This window comes from Opisthocomus hoazin, chromosome Z, assembly GCF_030867145.1.
Source record: "Opisthocomus hoazin isolate bOpiHoa1 chromosome Z, bOpiHoa1.hap1, whole genome shotgun sequence".
NCBI classification, from domain to species: Eukaryota; Metazoa; Chordata; class Aves; order Opisthocomiformes; family Opisthocomidae; genus Opisthocomus; species Opisthocomus hoazin.
In genome coordinates, this window is record NC_134454.1 from 18,766,450 (window position 1) to 18,783,317 (window position 16,868).

The window sequence follows — 16,868 nt, forward strand, 5'->3', positions numbered from 1 at the left end:
GTGTAACCTACATTCTTTGATGTGACCTCATTAGACAAGAAAAACAAAGAAAAAAGGAAGAGTTGTTTTTTTATATGATTAGAATATAAAGATGGTGCATGGTGCCAGTTTAGAGTCAAAAGTCAAAGTTTTGGAGTTTAAGTTCAACGTTGATTTACACATATCCTTTTCAATTCAGTAGGGGTATGAATGAGTCATTAGAGGAAATCCTGACTGGGGAACACGTTAAATTGGATAAAGATCAAATGTTCTGTTTCACTTGAGCCTTAAGCAAAATCTGTACCACCATTCTGTAAGAGTTAGAAGTGAATTCTAATCACAGCAACTCTATGAATTAATGAAGGACTTTACAGCTACAACTGATATACCACTACGAATTCAACTGTTTTGAAGATGCCCGTATTAACAACATTATTCTGAGAAGTTTTAAATCCGTGCTTATGCTCAATTTCTTGGCAAAAGGCTCCATCTCCTGAATTAGGTCAAAGCAAGACATTTCAAACAATCTTTAAGTAATTGCTAAAATAATGTTATGAAAAAAACAGTCTGGAGAAGTCTCTGGAAACCGGCTGACTGTGTAATAAAGGCCTAAAAGGAAGGCAAAGTAAGACTTTTAGACTACTTCATAATAAATCTCTACATGAAAAAAGAGGACTATTTGTCATTAAAAAGTCAGGGCTGAAAAGCTTCAACTTTGGGAGTTGACCAAACGCCTGGTACTTCGCTGATGAAATGAAGAGTTCTGCAATAATTCTCAGTGAGGGCAACTTGGGAGCTACAGAGACAAGACAAGGAGTTTCTAAGCAGTTAGAGAGGTGGCTGTTTTCTGTTTTCTTGGTCCATTGCATCTCAGACAATACATGGAGACACACGGATGCACGCAAACACACTTATCTACATGAAAGGAACTTGTCACAGTGGTAGCTAAAACTAGGCCTGAAAATAAGTGCTTGGAAGTAAACACTAGTTCTTTATCCCTCTTCAAGGATCAATCTGTCGGGTTAGCTCAACAAAGGAGTGTATACAGTGGTCTGCTTTGCTACTTATAGAAGTAAGGGTGCTAACAATGACCACACTACACAGTTACAGACCACTCTTGTGGTGCCTTCTTAAATAACCTCTCAAAATACTCAAGTCAAAGGCACTGCTTTGGGTGAAAATAATAACAGAGTTTCAATACATTGAGAGAGATGATAGCAAATGAACGTGGCAGTTGCAGAGAAGTTGAGTACGGGCATTTTGTGGGTGAGTGTCGACAGGAGGCTGCGGCCACATTCACTAAAGTTGCTGCTTTGTCCTGGAAAACAGCCAGTTCACCTGTAGCATCAGAGAAAAGGGGGTCTCATTTTCGTGATCAGATGTTAAGGGTTTTCAACTCCTCAGTGTCTGACAAGGTGCTGCTGAACATTAGAGTTCACATTGAGAAAAAAAATTCCCATTCCTCTGACTTCTTACTTAGCAAACCTGTGCTCACCAGAGATTACTAAAATCGCCTCCCTTCCTGAACTTCTGTGTATAGGATCTGAAATAGTATTGTGAACAAAGAAAAGCACATGACCACGGTCCATTTCAAATTAAAGATTTTTATGTGGGGTAATACATTCCTAGGGGAGAATCTTCAAACTAGCTTAATCTGACTGCTTGACGACTGTGTAGGGAAAGCCTGTTTTTCTTACCCTGGTCAGAGGCAGTTACAAACAAGCTTATTTCAGACAGCATTTTCCTTTGGCTATGCTATATTGCATTTCACTGTTGTTTTCTTTCACTTTTGTAATAATTTATCTGTTTGTCATCTCTGAAGTCCAGCACATAGCAGTTTAAAGTACTGTGAACTAAAGAAGAAACATTTTATGTTCTTTTTTCTGCCACTCTGCCATGGTACTCCAATTTGTCTGCAATAAATCACTGGTAAAAGAATCACAATTATAAAGGTGCATTGGATTGTGGTACTCTTTGTAAATGTCTTTGACAAGCAGATAAGGACCATGAGCAAAATAGACCAAAACTTAATTAATAAAAAAACCATGTTGTTCTCTGTAAGGAAGACAGCATATTTTCAAAGCAAAAGCTGAACTGAAGTCTAAACTAACTCCCTGTAAACTCAGAGTACCAATCTCCTGACATGGTGAACGATACGAAATTTAATTTCGCCCTCTTCCAACACACAAACATGCAATTATGAACCAGAAATAACACAGTTTGGTAATTATCATTTGAAGTCATCATTTAGTTGTTCTGATACCAAATAGGGTTTCTGCCAAAGAAAACTTTGTTAGTTATTTGAATAGCATTGCATTAATAATTCAGAAGACTTTGAAAACTCAAAACAGCAGACATGTCCCATGAGATTCACAGCTCATATTGCCAATCCATCCTCTGTCCCGTGATCATCACTGTGATTTACAAAAATAAACCCAGAAAAAAAAAAAAAAAAAGCATTATGGGCCAAATAACAGCTGTTCTTGCTTCCAATATGTCAATAAGTATCATAATAGTAGCCAATGATAACACATCTTACGTAGTATTCGTATTTTCTTTGTGTATGTCCTCTTAGTATTGTGCACTACACTGGAGTTATTTTTCTCTTTTCTCCAGGCATTTCCTTTTCTCCTCTTCTTTCCTTTGTGTTGTTTCCCTTGACGTGTTATTCTTATTTGAACTGGAAAAGAAGCAGGTTCCATTTTTTTTTTTTTCCAGAAGAAAGCAGATTTATTTGAATCTCTCTTGGCAGCTTGTTCCCCACCCATGGGCCGCCATGGAAATGCCAACCTCTGTGCTTAGTGACAGCTCCATTGTTGTAGACATTTGTTGTTATTGTGGTGTGTCTGCATAACGAAGACAGCTCCAAAATACTTAGCCTGTTGAGAGCTTGGAAAATGAAGATGTGAAATTATACCTTGTCTCCTTCTAGTCTCTTTGCCATATGAGAGGATTACAAAGGGGCTTGAAATTTGTCAGCTGCCAGAACAGAATTTCCTATATTTCCAAGGAAGCCTTATGTTAACATCTGGCTGGCTTCTTATATATACTCTCTCCTTGCGGTGGAAGAACTGGAAGCTGCATAATCAAGGCATGACTGCACTGGGATGTGCTAACCTGGCAGATGGTTCCTCTGGAGCGGCTAGCAGCTGGTCTAGTTTAGAAATGCCTTTTGGTCACTTTAAACAGTTTGGGAGTTGGCATTGGACCAACACGAGGATCAAGCTATTCAGCCCTTCTCCCCCAAACCCCTTTATGTGACTGCCAACTCCAGATTGAATGCCTCAAAGAATATGCATCAATAATTTGGAGTTTAACCCAACTACTGGATCAGATGCTGTATCTGTACTATCAGAATTTGTACAGTGATAGGTTGTCACATCCTTCACCCTGTGGGAAACTATTGTGGGTTAGATAAGGTATACTGCAATAATGAAGCCTGAAGGCTTACAAGCTCATTGGTCATCCTAGCCAAATCTCCGTCTGCCAAAACAGGCTGTCTCCTGGCCAACCACAAAAAAGAAGGTACTTTTTCCAGCTTTTTGGGCATCTAGTAACAGTGAAGCATGAAAAGGCCAAGAAGCTTAGAACCAGACCTAAGACTCTGATGTCAACTCTTTCGCTTAAGGATAATATCAGCAGGTGTAAAACACAAGTGAAAGTTCAAGCATTGGAGATCATGGTGGTAACTGTCAATTAGCTGAGAAGGATTTGTTGAAATTTAAGGATAAAATAGACAAAACAAGAGTAATTGTGAGCTGACATTGATAGGTGCCAGAACCCCGCATGTCCCTTTGAAGCCACCCCATTTAAGGAAAGCAGGGGAATTTGCAGTCTCAGCACCTGTCAAGACAGAGCACTCTGACTTCACAAAACTTTTACAAATGTAGATTAGAACATGAAAGTGGAGAGAATCCTGAAAGCAGAAAAGTAAGAAACAAACAATAGAGGAAAATAGGAAACATTCAGGTGGGAGATTGTACTGGGTCTAGTGTGAGTGGATGAGAACTTGATTGTGACGTGTGAGAAGGCTGGGAGTACAGTCAGTAGCTCCAGAGAGAAAACAGGTCAAAGTACTTACAAGAGAAATGCCTTCAAGGAATTTTACACCATTTCAAGCAATTATAAAATGTATTGTTCTTTTGTTGGCAAGAACAGAGGGTAGTGCCCACGTAGGTGCCCAACTGACTGTAGTAAGGCAGAGGAATTCTTCCATGTATTCTTTTTTGTTTGTCTTTTTACATGAAAATCCAGGGTTGTGGCCAGTATCAGCTCATTCTTAACCATCTGTTCTGACATTGCATAGAAACAGTACATGTCCCTGGACTGCTGGATTGCATTTCAATGCCTTAATGACTTAAAGGAAATAGTAAAACACTTTATGCGGTCAAATATGAAGTAATCCTGACCCAGCATCAAAATGCATATCTTTGGCATTGTTCTTCCCCTTGCCAAACATTCTCTCAGCCAGTTGCTATTTTAGATTTAATATTCTTGACTTGATGTATCCCTTCTTTATTTCAGTTTGTGTTGTTCTTCCACATGTAACACTAACCAGGGATAAACAACAAGAAAAGAACTCAACAAGAGTGTTGTCAGGAAAAAGCAAGCAAAACAAAATAGTCTTATCTGATCCAAAATCCAGTATACAACCACAGAGGTAACTGTTGTACAAATGAAATGAAAATTTATCTGCCACATCTAATTTCCTTGGGGTGGACATGATCTATTTGTCACTCATCTTCTCTCTCCTTCTACTTTAGCTCCTTGAATTTAATGTATCAGTTCTGGAAACCTGTATTTCCATACCTTCACTCCATATCTATACTGCATTTTCCCTCATGGTCAGCATCATGACACTGTGGCAAGTAACAGCAAAGTATGCGTGTCACTTAGACCTGCATCTTGACTTCATTCTGATTGCAGAGTAGCTTAAGCTAAATGTGCTAGGGACGCATAAAGTGTTTGGTGAACATGCTGCAGTGAAATTAATTTAATTTCTAACCTGCTTCAACTATTCCATCAACTATCTCATCAACAACAGACAAGGCAAATCTGTTGTTTTTAAGACACTTATGTCCATTTGAAAGCACTGTGCATGATCACCATTTCTCTCTGAGTTAGAGCCAGACTAGATGTCCAACACAAGTAGTCAGGAATGCAGAAAGCATTACATATATTGTGAACATCACGATACACCGAAAAACTATCCCATTAGGTAGGTGGATGGAGGTTTATGGTCAGTTATTCTTGGCTACAGAAAACTCACTATTTTTAAGATTTCAAGGAAAATGTATGTACACAAAAGTAATAAAAAGTTTCTTTGAGTTCATTTGCAGTCGGTGAATTTAGGTCATTTCTGAACATTTTTGTACTTCAGGGTAATGGAAGATTTCTTTCTTTTTTTTTTCTTTCTGTGCATGAAACATATAGTAACACAGCTTCATCTTCAATAATGTGTGGACTAATTCAGCCTCTCAAGGACTACCTACTTTTAATTTTATGTTGCGTATTGTTGTTTGCTTTGTTGTTTTGACAGAGCTGTGTAAGAGTAAACTGCACACCCTCACTAAATTCATGGTGAAGAGAAGTAGTTCAACTTAGTTAAAACAATCCTTTTTAGTGTGCTGCTTCTTTTTTTTTTTTAAAGACATACAGGGTTCAAACTGGGTTGTCAGAGTGTTGCAAGCTCCCATTCAGAGCACATTTCTGGATCTACTGAAAAGAGAAAGCCAAAATTTCCACTGGCTTCACTGGGATCAGGACTTTGCTTGAAAGATGCCATGTTTCCATGTTGCAAAAGTCAACTAGTCTGACACTTAACCTGTGTTTGCTTTTTGCACATCCTGTGAGGCAGACCCATGAAGTTCAGATCTTTTTGAAGAATTCAGAGAGTGCAACCACTGCTAAAATAGGAAATCTTTTATTGTATGTAATTCTATACTTATGAAATTAAACTGTTGTTGCTGTTTAAAATAACAAGATACGTTCCGGTTTGTAGGAATGGGGTTAGATTGCAAATTAGTCCTGAAGTATCAGATCCTTCAGTTCTGCTAGACAAACAGTTTTAAAAGCAATGCTGTATTTCAGGGTGGAATAAGCTTAGGCTCTCATTTCTTTTTTGAGATTTAAGGAGGACATTATGTGGTAAGACAAAAATGCAGATAGTTGATGGAAATAGACACTTACTTATTCCACTAAACTGTCATTCTTAAAACCAAGGAATAAGTTCATCACCACTATATTTTTTTGTTCACATGCTTATGATGTTTTGCACATTTTCAATGTACATAATGCAGCCTACAATCTCATACAACTACAGTTACAAATGCCTATATGCCTTGTTTAGCCAAAGCAAACAGTTTAAAACACATACCTTTATGAAGTTTAAGAGAGATATAAGAATAGGTTGGTATTGTTCAGAGAGATGAGTGCTGGAGAAATGCTGACAGATTTTTAGCTACAGAAGTATTAGGGAGCACTGCCATAGTAATAGTACAAGCTGTGCTAACAGAGTCTATAATAGGATCAAGCTGGATAAACCTTTCTCCTTACGCATGAAAGAACACCTTTATAAGTCTGTGTTTTTCTCAGTTATAATCCTGGAAGTCCAATTCACGAAAAGTTTATCATGTAAGATTTTCACTCAAGAGTAGCACAGTCTGAAAAGTAGGGCAGGAGCTAGATCTATCAGCTCATACTTGAGCATGCAAGTAAATTCATTTGTTTTAAAAGGAAAATTTTGTGGTAAATAAAGAACAGACCATCAGACCAATCTTTTCTTTTGCTGCAATAAATTTTACTTGCAAATGAGAAGAGCAAACTCAAGTAGTTGTACTCTGTGATAAGCTGAAATATGTGAAGACCCTAATGGTTGGGTGCATTGCACATTTTTTTATTGGGGATGACGAGAAACGGCAAAAGGAACATGACGGCCTCCTCCCCTGGCTCCCTTTCTGAGACATCAATACGCCCGAGTGTATTAAACACAGCAGAATTTACACACTTTCTGGTCAACTGTAACAACCACAGTAAACTAGTATGCCTTTGGAAAACGAAAATACAATGATGCAAAGATCACCTGTCCTTTGTGATCACCTTTTCTAAAAGTACGAAATATCCAGTAACATTATCCAAAAAGTCACTCGTTGTATCTTTCACTACGCTCTCCATGAAATTTGATTCAAAGTGAGATCCGTGAAGTACACAGTCACAACTAAGTTATTACAGGCTAGAGAAGAAGGAGTCTCTGTTCATAGGACAGCAGAGAAGACTGAAGAGATAACCACTCAAAGCAAGCAGGCCACAGGCAAAATGGGCAGTAAAATGAAGGAAAAGATGCCAAATAAGAGATGCGTTACAAAAGAACTCAGACCAAGGTTGGACAGTATAGAAATAAAAATACCCACCTTGCTGTCTATGTACTACCCTTTGACATGTGGAATAAGTCTAAACTGAGGCATGGAGGTTTGTTCTCTGTTCCTGTCACTCAGCTTTTCCTCATGCCTGTGACTGGAATGAGTAAGCCTATTCTATATTTCAGAACCTGAAGCTCTTTGCTTCTAGAAGTCTTTGACAACATGTTTTCTTTGTAACTTAAATCTCTTCAGTCACAACTGCAAATTTTATGTGATCTATTATTTTTTTCTTGTAAAGATTGTCATGCTACTTCCTTGATGTCCATGAAGAAAGATGATGCAGTTTGTCCTTCCTCTGCTGCTGCTGGAAAAAATCTATTCTTTTTTTACAGCTGATAACTATGAAAGTCAGCTCTTTTTTGTTTGTGTGAATTTCCCTTTAAAAACCCTATGTGAATATGCCCATTGTTCAGGCAGTAACTAACATAAAATGATTTGTAAGAAGATACTACAGCCAACAGCTTACCTGTGAATTGTCCTCTGTAAAGACTGCTGTAAGCATTTGACAGTCACTGTCTGGCGTTTCGAATTGTGTGATCACTCCATTCTTTTGTATCTACAGAGAGCTAGAGCATTTAAAGCAGAGGTATGGAAGTACCAGAAAGAATACAACATACTTTTCCTTTGCCTTTTCTGCAAGTGTACTGTATGCTGTCTGATAATATGGTTGCCAGAACCAAAAGCACCTTTCTGCCTCTCAGATGAGAGAGACAGAAAGCCAAGAATCACTGAAAACAAGACCAAAAAATAAAAAAAAATAAAAAAAAAAAAAACAGAGAGAAAAAATGTAAAGTAAGTTTATGGGTACCCTTTTCCAAATGTGTTTGGTCATTTTTGAGTCATGTACTCACTAATATATGTGTCTCTTGATTCACCTTTTCACTACTGTGCCTCTGGCCAGAGGCTGGGGTAATCTGTCTTCCTATTCCTATGCAGGTTAGCACATAGTTGCTTCACTGAAGCTTTCCTCTCCTTCCATTGCTTCTTCTCCTTAAAGTAGATATATCTCTATCTGTCTCTATGTCCAAATTACTTAAGCAGTGTTTTCTTAAGAGTTGGCAAGCCTAAAAAGCTCACAATGTCCACCTCCAGAACTCAATTGCAACCTCAGTTATTCTCTGTAAACACTTTCCAATATTCAAATGTCTTCTGTCCTTTCTTCCTCCTAGGAAAATCTGTGATGAATGGTTGCAATTTCTTAAAGATAAAAATACCAAACGAATGGCAAAATTAGGACTGAATTTCTGAGTTTGACCCTTAGACCATGCCTGTATGAGAGGCTACAAGGAGACCAATACTGGATCTGGTTGCTCTGGATAGCTAAAGCTATATTGTGCTTTAGCATGGCAGTGGGCCTGAGGTAATATGTTTGCCTTTCAGCAGAACTCTCAGCAGGCCCTACTGAATTAGCTACAGCACTTGACTACCACTACTAAACTCACTTCCAGATTGGAACAGACCCATCACCATCTAGCTTGGGACACAGGCGGTGCGGTTTGCACATGCATAAGATGGCAGACCTCCAGCTTCATTGCTAATAAGCGTTATGAGCATCTTCCATTTCCAGCTGCTACTGTTAGCATATTGCATCATGACACTTTAACCTTGTAGTAAACAATAATTAAAATAGATCATGTAATTTTATTACCATTTTTTTGGTCACAATATTTGGTAAAGACAAATTCCCATGCTTAAATAAAAAAATTTTGAAGGAGTCAAAGTTTCAACTAATGTAATTTCATTAATTTTGAGGACCATGATGAAGAAAGTGGTGAAAAAGCATAATAGCGACTGATCCATCTAATACCTACCTCTTTCCAAAATGCAAATCCTGAAATCTTCTATTTCATCATTTAAGACTGACATTAAGAATTCTGATGTAACCCTTGAACCTGAAATTCTCATATTAGTCTGTCTTGACACAGGGTTGTGTTGTCAACTTAATTTTCTGCCATTGCTATAATACTTAATATCAGGGATTCCAGTTCTGAATATGTCATAGCTGAAGTGGGTCAACACATGCAATGAAAAGAACATTTTCTAAATTATTTTAAGAAAGCATAGTTGGCCAGCTCCTCTTGCTCCTTTTCTTTACACAGCTTGATTAAATATAACAATCAATGCCATTTGTACAACAACAGTCTGATGAAAAATTGCAGGTTGCTTTTGTTGCAACAAATTTTCATGGGTTTTGCATGAGCCTTGATTGAAAAGAGGCCCAAGTGGATTTCACTTCTTAATGTTCGATACACTACTGAAAATCTGATTACTTTAAAAAAACTGACTTGAGCTGACTTGTAAATCTTGTAACAACAAAATCAGTCACCAGTTTATTTATATAGGGCAGAAATCCCAGTTTTATTCTTTAAGACCTGTTTTGAGGAGTAGCCCTCTGGTCATAGGTGATGGGTACATTTCAGTCTCACATGGGTGGATGAACAAGTACATCATATGAACTGCAAAGACAAAGGCCTCCATTCTCTGCTGGCTAGTCTCTGCTAAAGTCTTCACATGTCACAGGGAAAGGAATCAGTGTCTGGACTTTTTTAATGTTTGCAAAGGTGGCAAGGCTTTCTACTAAGAGAAGATGTGTATAGCAAGGTGATGAGTGTAAGCTATTCCCAATCTTTTTAAAGTTATCTTGTTGACCTCTTGCTTTTTCCACAGACACCAGTGTTATAAAGTGGACGATCCCTGCCAGTGAGAGTAACTTATAAGAAACAACTGACCAGCATCGTCTTGGGTTAGACAGAGCCAGGGATGCTTTGGTACGGTGGATTCTGAAGGAAAGGAAACATTCAGATGCAGACTGTGTCCAGAAATAACACACTTTCTTTGAATTCCCAGGGGAAGGGGAAGCAGGGGAAACTGAACTGCTTTGCCTGCTTTTGTACAATCTAAATTCAATCTATACAAAGGAATGAAACAGTCAGCATTTCAGAAGTTCACCAAATAAATTACTAGTGCCACGGCTATTTGTAATTATAGGTCAGTTCTTAACACTGTTGTAAACCACACATTCCAGGGCTTTGCAAGCACTTAAAAGAGTATTTTAATCTCTTCGGATAAAACAAGCTGCCATTGGCAACAATAAAAGAAATGCAGACTAAGTCACTTAGTTCTTACTACGAAGTGATGTTTTCTGCTACTTTAAACAACTCCCCCAGCACACAAGCTGTGTGCACTCACATACCACCCATACTAAGCTCTTTCTTGTGACAGTTTCAGTTACATTATGGAAAAATTCAGTGACATACTGTATCACAGCACCACACTGACAGCACTCTCATGATACCATGTCTGGAGAGTCTGATAATAATGTCAGAGGCAATGTCTCATAAAAGGCACTCACTAATAATGGCTCCACAGATGTATCAGACCCAAAGAAGCTGCAGGCAGGATACAGTGTTGATAGAAGGGGCTTTGCTTCCTATGGATGTAACTCTTCCTTTTGAATTTTGGGAGTTGTACAAGGACAATAAGAGTTGTTTCTGTTTTACTGTACATGCTATGTCCAAAAATAAGGAAAAACTATATCAATTAAAGTTAATTGTCTCTTTCAAACCTAAAAAGGCAAAATCATACCTTTAATTCACCCTGGTCTGGCTGGGTATTTCAGTACACGCACTACGTAAAATTACACCCTTACTGGGATATTTTTAATACCAGTCATTATGGTACTTGCATGTGGAATATCTACAGTGTCTGTTTATATCAGAGCCAGTTAAAGCAGCTTCTACTTCCTTTTTGTGTTACTCATGACCTTCTAGTATTTTTATTATTTGCCAGGTTTTAGTGCTTCTGAGCCAGCACAGACCAGATAATCCACTGCGCAGCCAGCACAAGGACAAATCCATAGATCAAGGTGGAAAGGATGAGAGCAGGAGAAGAGGAGATGGATGGTGTGGGAAGTGTGCAGCAACACCAACAACTTCCTGCTGGTACATGGAAAATTTCCTTTGCCCTGAACTCACCTCCTAAAACCAGGGGTGGGAGGCCACAAGGAGGACTTGTTCTGGGCTTCTCTGGCTCTGTCAGATGCTGCTGTCACTGGTGGGGAGGGAACAGTGGAAGGCGCTCATTATGCTTACCAGCTTGATAAGGTCTCAGGACCCTCAGCCTATGTCTGCCTGCCACCCTGACTGCTTCCTTGCGCAGGGTCAGGGCTCTGTGTCTGTTGCACAGGTCTGTGGCTGCCCGCTATGTCTGGTGCGAGGCAGCCTCTCAGCTGGGCTCGCTCCTGACCGTGGGCATAGGCATGGGTTCCGCTGACTGGCAGGCAGGGCTTAATCGAGACCCTCATTAGTTTCCTAGAGGAAACAGAGCCGGCATAGCAGCCAGGGAGCGGCGCGGCAGTTCGCACAGGCAGGGTGAGCAGGGAAGGCGAGCAGGCAGGGTGCAGTCCCCCCTCCTGGCTACTCAAGTAGTGGGCATCGCCCATCCAGGAGACATTCTAACTATGGTTACCACCCGAGGGAAAGCTCTTGCTAGAAGGAGGCCCTGCGCAAGAACACAGGTGTCCAGGTCTCTGGCTGCAGGGAGTGCCTGAGCCTGGCGCTCGTCCCACGGACAGCAGAGACAACGGAACGGCTGTGTTCGGTGCGAGCAGGTGAATGATCTGCTCAGCCTGATGGCAGAGCTGAAGGAGGAAGTGGAGAGGCTGAGGAGCATCCGGGAGTGTGAGAGAGATCGACTGGTGGAGCAGCACCCTGCCCTCCCTGAGGCAGAGGCAGCAGGAGGCAGCTCCATGAAAAGCAGAGAAACCTCTACCCTCTTGCCACCGAGCAGAAAGAGGGGACCTAAGAGATGGGGGGGAATGGAAACGGGTCCCTGCTCGGCGTGGCAAGCGAATTTCCCCCCGGCCTCCCTCACCTGCCCAGTTGCCCTTAAGCAACAGATATGGGGCTCTGGAATATGAGGGACCGGCCACAGAGGATGTGGGTGAAGGTGAGGCTCCATCCAGGGGGTTGCCTAGAACGAGTCAGACAGCCCCACGTATTACAACTGCCTCAACTAAGAAAAAAAGGAGGGTCATTGTCATAGGTGATTCCCTTCTGAGGTGAACAGAGGGCCCGATCTGCCGACCGGACCCATCCCACAGGGAAGTCTGCTGCCTCCCTGGGGCCCGGGTTAGGGATGTTGCGAAGAAACTCCCTGGTGTGGTGCGGCCTTCTGATTACTACCCCCTCTTGGTAATGCAGGTTGGTGGGGATGAGATAGCAGAGAGAAGTCCCAAGGCCATCAAAAGGGACTTCAGGGCACTGGGGAGACTGGTTGAGGGATCAGGGGCACAGGTGGAGTTCTCCTCCATCCCACCAGTAGCAGGGAACAGCACTGAAAGGGGCAGGAAAACTCACCTGGTTAACAGGTGGCTCAGGGACTGGTGCCATCAGTCAAATTTTGGATTCTTTGATCACGGGGAGGTGTACACAGCACCGGGCCTGCTGGCGACAGGCGGAGTGCAGCTATCTCAAAGGGGAAAAAGGATTCTTGGCCACGAGCTGGCGGGGTTCATTGAGAGGGCTTTAAACTAGGTTCGAAGGGGGAAGGGGTCATAGCCCAGCTCACTAGGGATGAGCCCAGGCTTGGCGTGCCAGGGCCAGGGGTGAGATTTACAGCCCAGCTCAAATGTGTCTATACCAACGCACGTAGCATAGGCAATAAACAGGAGGAGCTGGAAGCCATTATACAGCAGGACGGCTACGACTTGGTCGCCATCACAGAAGCGTGGTGGGACAACTCACATGACTGGCATGCTGTCATGAACGGCTACAGACTCTTTAGGAAAGACAGGCCAACAAGGAGAGGAGGTGGAGTTGCTCTATATGTGAGGGAGCAACTGGAATGCATTGAGCTTTACCTGGGGGCAGATGAAGAAGGAGTTGAGAGCTTATGGTTTAGAATTAAGGGACAGGCTCATATGGGTGATGTTATTGTGGGTGTGTACTACAGGCCACCTGACCAGGAGGAGGAAGTTGATGAGGCCTTCTACAAGCAGCTGCAAGTAGCCTCACAATCACAGGACTTGGTTCTTATGGGGGACTTCAACCACCCTGACATCAGCTGGGAAGACCACACAGCTAGGCAGATGCAATCCAAGAGGTTCCTGCAGAGCATCGATTATAACTTTCTGATGCAAGTGGTGGAGGAACCAACAAGGAAAGGCACTCTGCTGGACCTTGTACTAACAAACAAGGAGGGGCTGGTTGAAGATGTGAAGGTTGGAGGTAGACTCGGTTGCAGTGACCATGAAATGGTCGAGTTCAGGATCCTGCGTGGAGGAAGCACAGCGTTAAGTATGATCAAAACCTTGGACCTCAGGAGGGCTGACATTGCCCTCTTCAAGGAGCTACTGGTAGGAATCCCGTGGGCCAGGACTCTCGAAGGCAGGGGGGTCCAAGAGTGCTGGTCGCTCTTTAAACATCACTTCCTCCATGCTCAGGAGCGGTACATCCCCCTGAGAAAGAAATCTAGCAACGGAGGCAGGAGACATGCATGGTTGAACAAGGAGCTTCTAGTGGAGATCAGGTGGAATGGAATGTGGAAAGAGGGACAGGCCACTTGGGAAGAGTACAGGAATGTGGTCAGAGCATGCAGAGATGCCACGAGGAAGGCTAAGGCCCACCTGGAATTGAAGCTGGCAAGGGATGCCAGAAACAACAAGAAGGGCTTCTTCAACTACATCAGCAGCAAATGGAAGACTAGGGACAATGTGGGGCTGCTGCTGAATGAGGTGGGTGTCCTGGTGACGGAGGATGCAGAGAAGGCAGATCTACTGAATGCCTTCTTTTCTTCAGTCTTCAGTGCCAAGGCAGGCCCTCAGGAATCACAGGCCCTGGACGCAAGAGATGAAGCCTACAGAGAGGATGACTTTCCCTTGGTCGAGGAGGACTGTGTGAGGGATCGCTTAAGCAATCTGGATGCCCACAAATCCATGGGCCCCGATGGAATGCAACCACGAGTGCTGAGGGAGCTGGCGGATGTCATTGGTGAGCCACTCTCCATCATCTTTGAAAGGTTCTGGAGGACAGGAGAGGTGCCCGAGGACTGGAGAAAGGCCAGTGTCACTCCAATCTTCAAAAAGGCCAAGAAGGAGGACCCAGGGAACTACACGCCTGTCAGCCTCACCTCCATCCCGGGAAAGATGATGGAGCAGCTCATCCTGGAGGTCATCATCAAGCAAGTGGAGGAAAAGAAGGTTATCAGGAGTAGTCAGCATGGATTCACCAAGGGGAAATCATGCTTGACCAATCTGATAGCTTTCTACAATGGCATGACCGGCTGGGTAGATGAGGGGAGAGCCATGGATGTTGTCTACCTTGACTTCACCAAGGCTTTTGACACTGTCTCCCATAACGTCCCCCTAGGGAAGCTCAGGAAGTGTGGGCTGGATGAGTGGTCAGTAGGGTGGATTGAAAACTGGCTGAATGGCAGAGCTCAGAGGGTTATCATCAGCCGTGCTGAGTCTAGTTGGAGGCTGGTAACTAGTGATGTCCCCCAGGGGTCAGCACTGGGCCCAGTCTTGTTTAACTTCTTCATCAGTGACCTGGGTGAAGAAATAGAGGGTACCCTCAGCAAGTTTGCTGATGACACCAAACTGGGAGGTGTGGTAGACACACCGGAAGGCTGTGTTGCCATTCAGTGTGACGTGGACATGCTGGAAATTTGGGCAGAGAGGAACCTGGTGAGGTTCAACAAGGGCAAGTGCAAAGTCCTGCACCTGGGGAGGAACAACCTCATGCACCAGTACAGGCTTGGGGCGGACCTGCTGGAGAGTGGCTCTGTGGAGAGGGACCTGGGTGTCCTGGTGGACGACAGGTTGACCATGAGCCAGCAGTGTGCCCTGGCTGCCAAGAAGGCTAATGGCATCCTGGGATGCATTAAGAGGAGCATGGCCAGCAGGTCGAGGGAGGTTCTCCTTCCCCTCTACTTTGCCCTAGTGAAGACCCATCGGGAGTACTGCATCCAGTTCTGGGCTCCCCAGTTCAAGAAAGATGAAGAGCTACTGGAGAGAGTCCAGCGGAGGACTACGAGGATGGTGAGGCGACTGGAGCATGTCTCCTGTGAGGAAAGGCTGAGGGAGTTGGGCTTGTTTAGCCTGAAGAAGAGAAGGCTGCGAGGGGACCTTAAAAATGCCTAGAAGTATCTGAAGGGTGGGTGTCAAGAGGATGGGGCCAGACTCTTTTCATTGGTGCCCAGTGACAGGACAAGGGGCAACGGGCACAAACTGAAGCATAGGAAGTTCTGTCTGAACATGAGGAAGAACTTCTTCACTCTGAGAGTGACGGAGCACTGGAACAGGCTGCCCAGGGGGGTTGTGGAGTCTCCTTCTCTGGAGATATTCAAGACCCACCTGGACAAGGTCCTGTGCAGCCTGCTGTAGGTGACCCTGCTTCGGCAGGAGGGTTGGACTAGATGACCCACAGAGGTCCCTTCCAACCCCGAACATTCTGTGATTCTGTGATTCTGTGATTCCTTCATATGGAGAGAAAGAAGCACTAAATTGATGTTCTGGCTCTGACGTTAGAGACTTACTGAAGCCCTGAATACAGGAAACAAAGGAAAAGATGGACCCTGATGTTTTAAACACGTGCTTTATCTATGCAGTGCATAAGTAAGAATATAATAATAATAAAGGAGGATAATAGGTTTTCAACTAAGTTCGAGGTCATGCAAAAACAGATGGAAAAACAAAAAGCAAAGCACTTTTCTGTTCTTTGTTTGCTCTCCATTTCCAAGTTTCATTGTGCGTTTCCAGCATCCTGTAAATACAGGCAGCCTGCCTTTGGATGTTACTTACTAGTAGGCCAAATACTGGAGATTTGGCCAGTGCTTGCAGTGTCACAATTTCAACTGTGTGGCACTAAAGTGAGTGGTACCATCTTTTTCCCTCAAATAACATATAGCTCATCCTGAAATTATTGACAAGTTCAGCTTGACACTATCCAGGCAGCAAATAGATTTGAACCTGGGTCCAGCTTAGAAAGGATTAGCCAAATAGGAAAGTTCATCTCCTCCTGAAGAGACACCATTCATGTTGCATGAAATACTTCCTTCACAAAGGAGGACGCAGATCCTGTTTGCATTGATGAATGCCTTTGACAGTCTTTTGGGGGGGAGAACTTTTCTCTTCCAACAACTGTTTCATGCTTTATATGAAGAGGAAGGCTTTAATATCAGACAGTTCGCAAACACTTTTCCAGCCTTCCCAGATCTTGTATTGTGTGGTGGCTGGGATACCCCAAAGGGTACTGTTCATTTCGGTCACCACAAGCAGACAATGTGACTGAATCTGGAGCTGCCACGTCCTGGTGGTTTTTCTGATAATTGAGCTGCCATGAAAATAGGGTGTTGCCAGCCAGCCCAGCCTGTCATATCTTTTCCTGTTTTACTATTTTTTAAAAGTGTTCCAAAATGGAAATCTATTGTTTCTGACACGTGTGGCTTTTGGTTTATTTTGGTTTTTTTAAC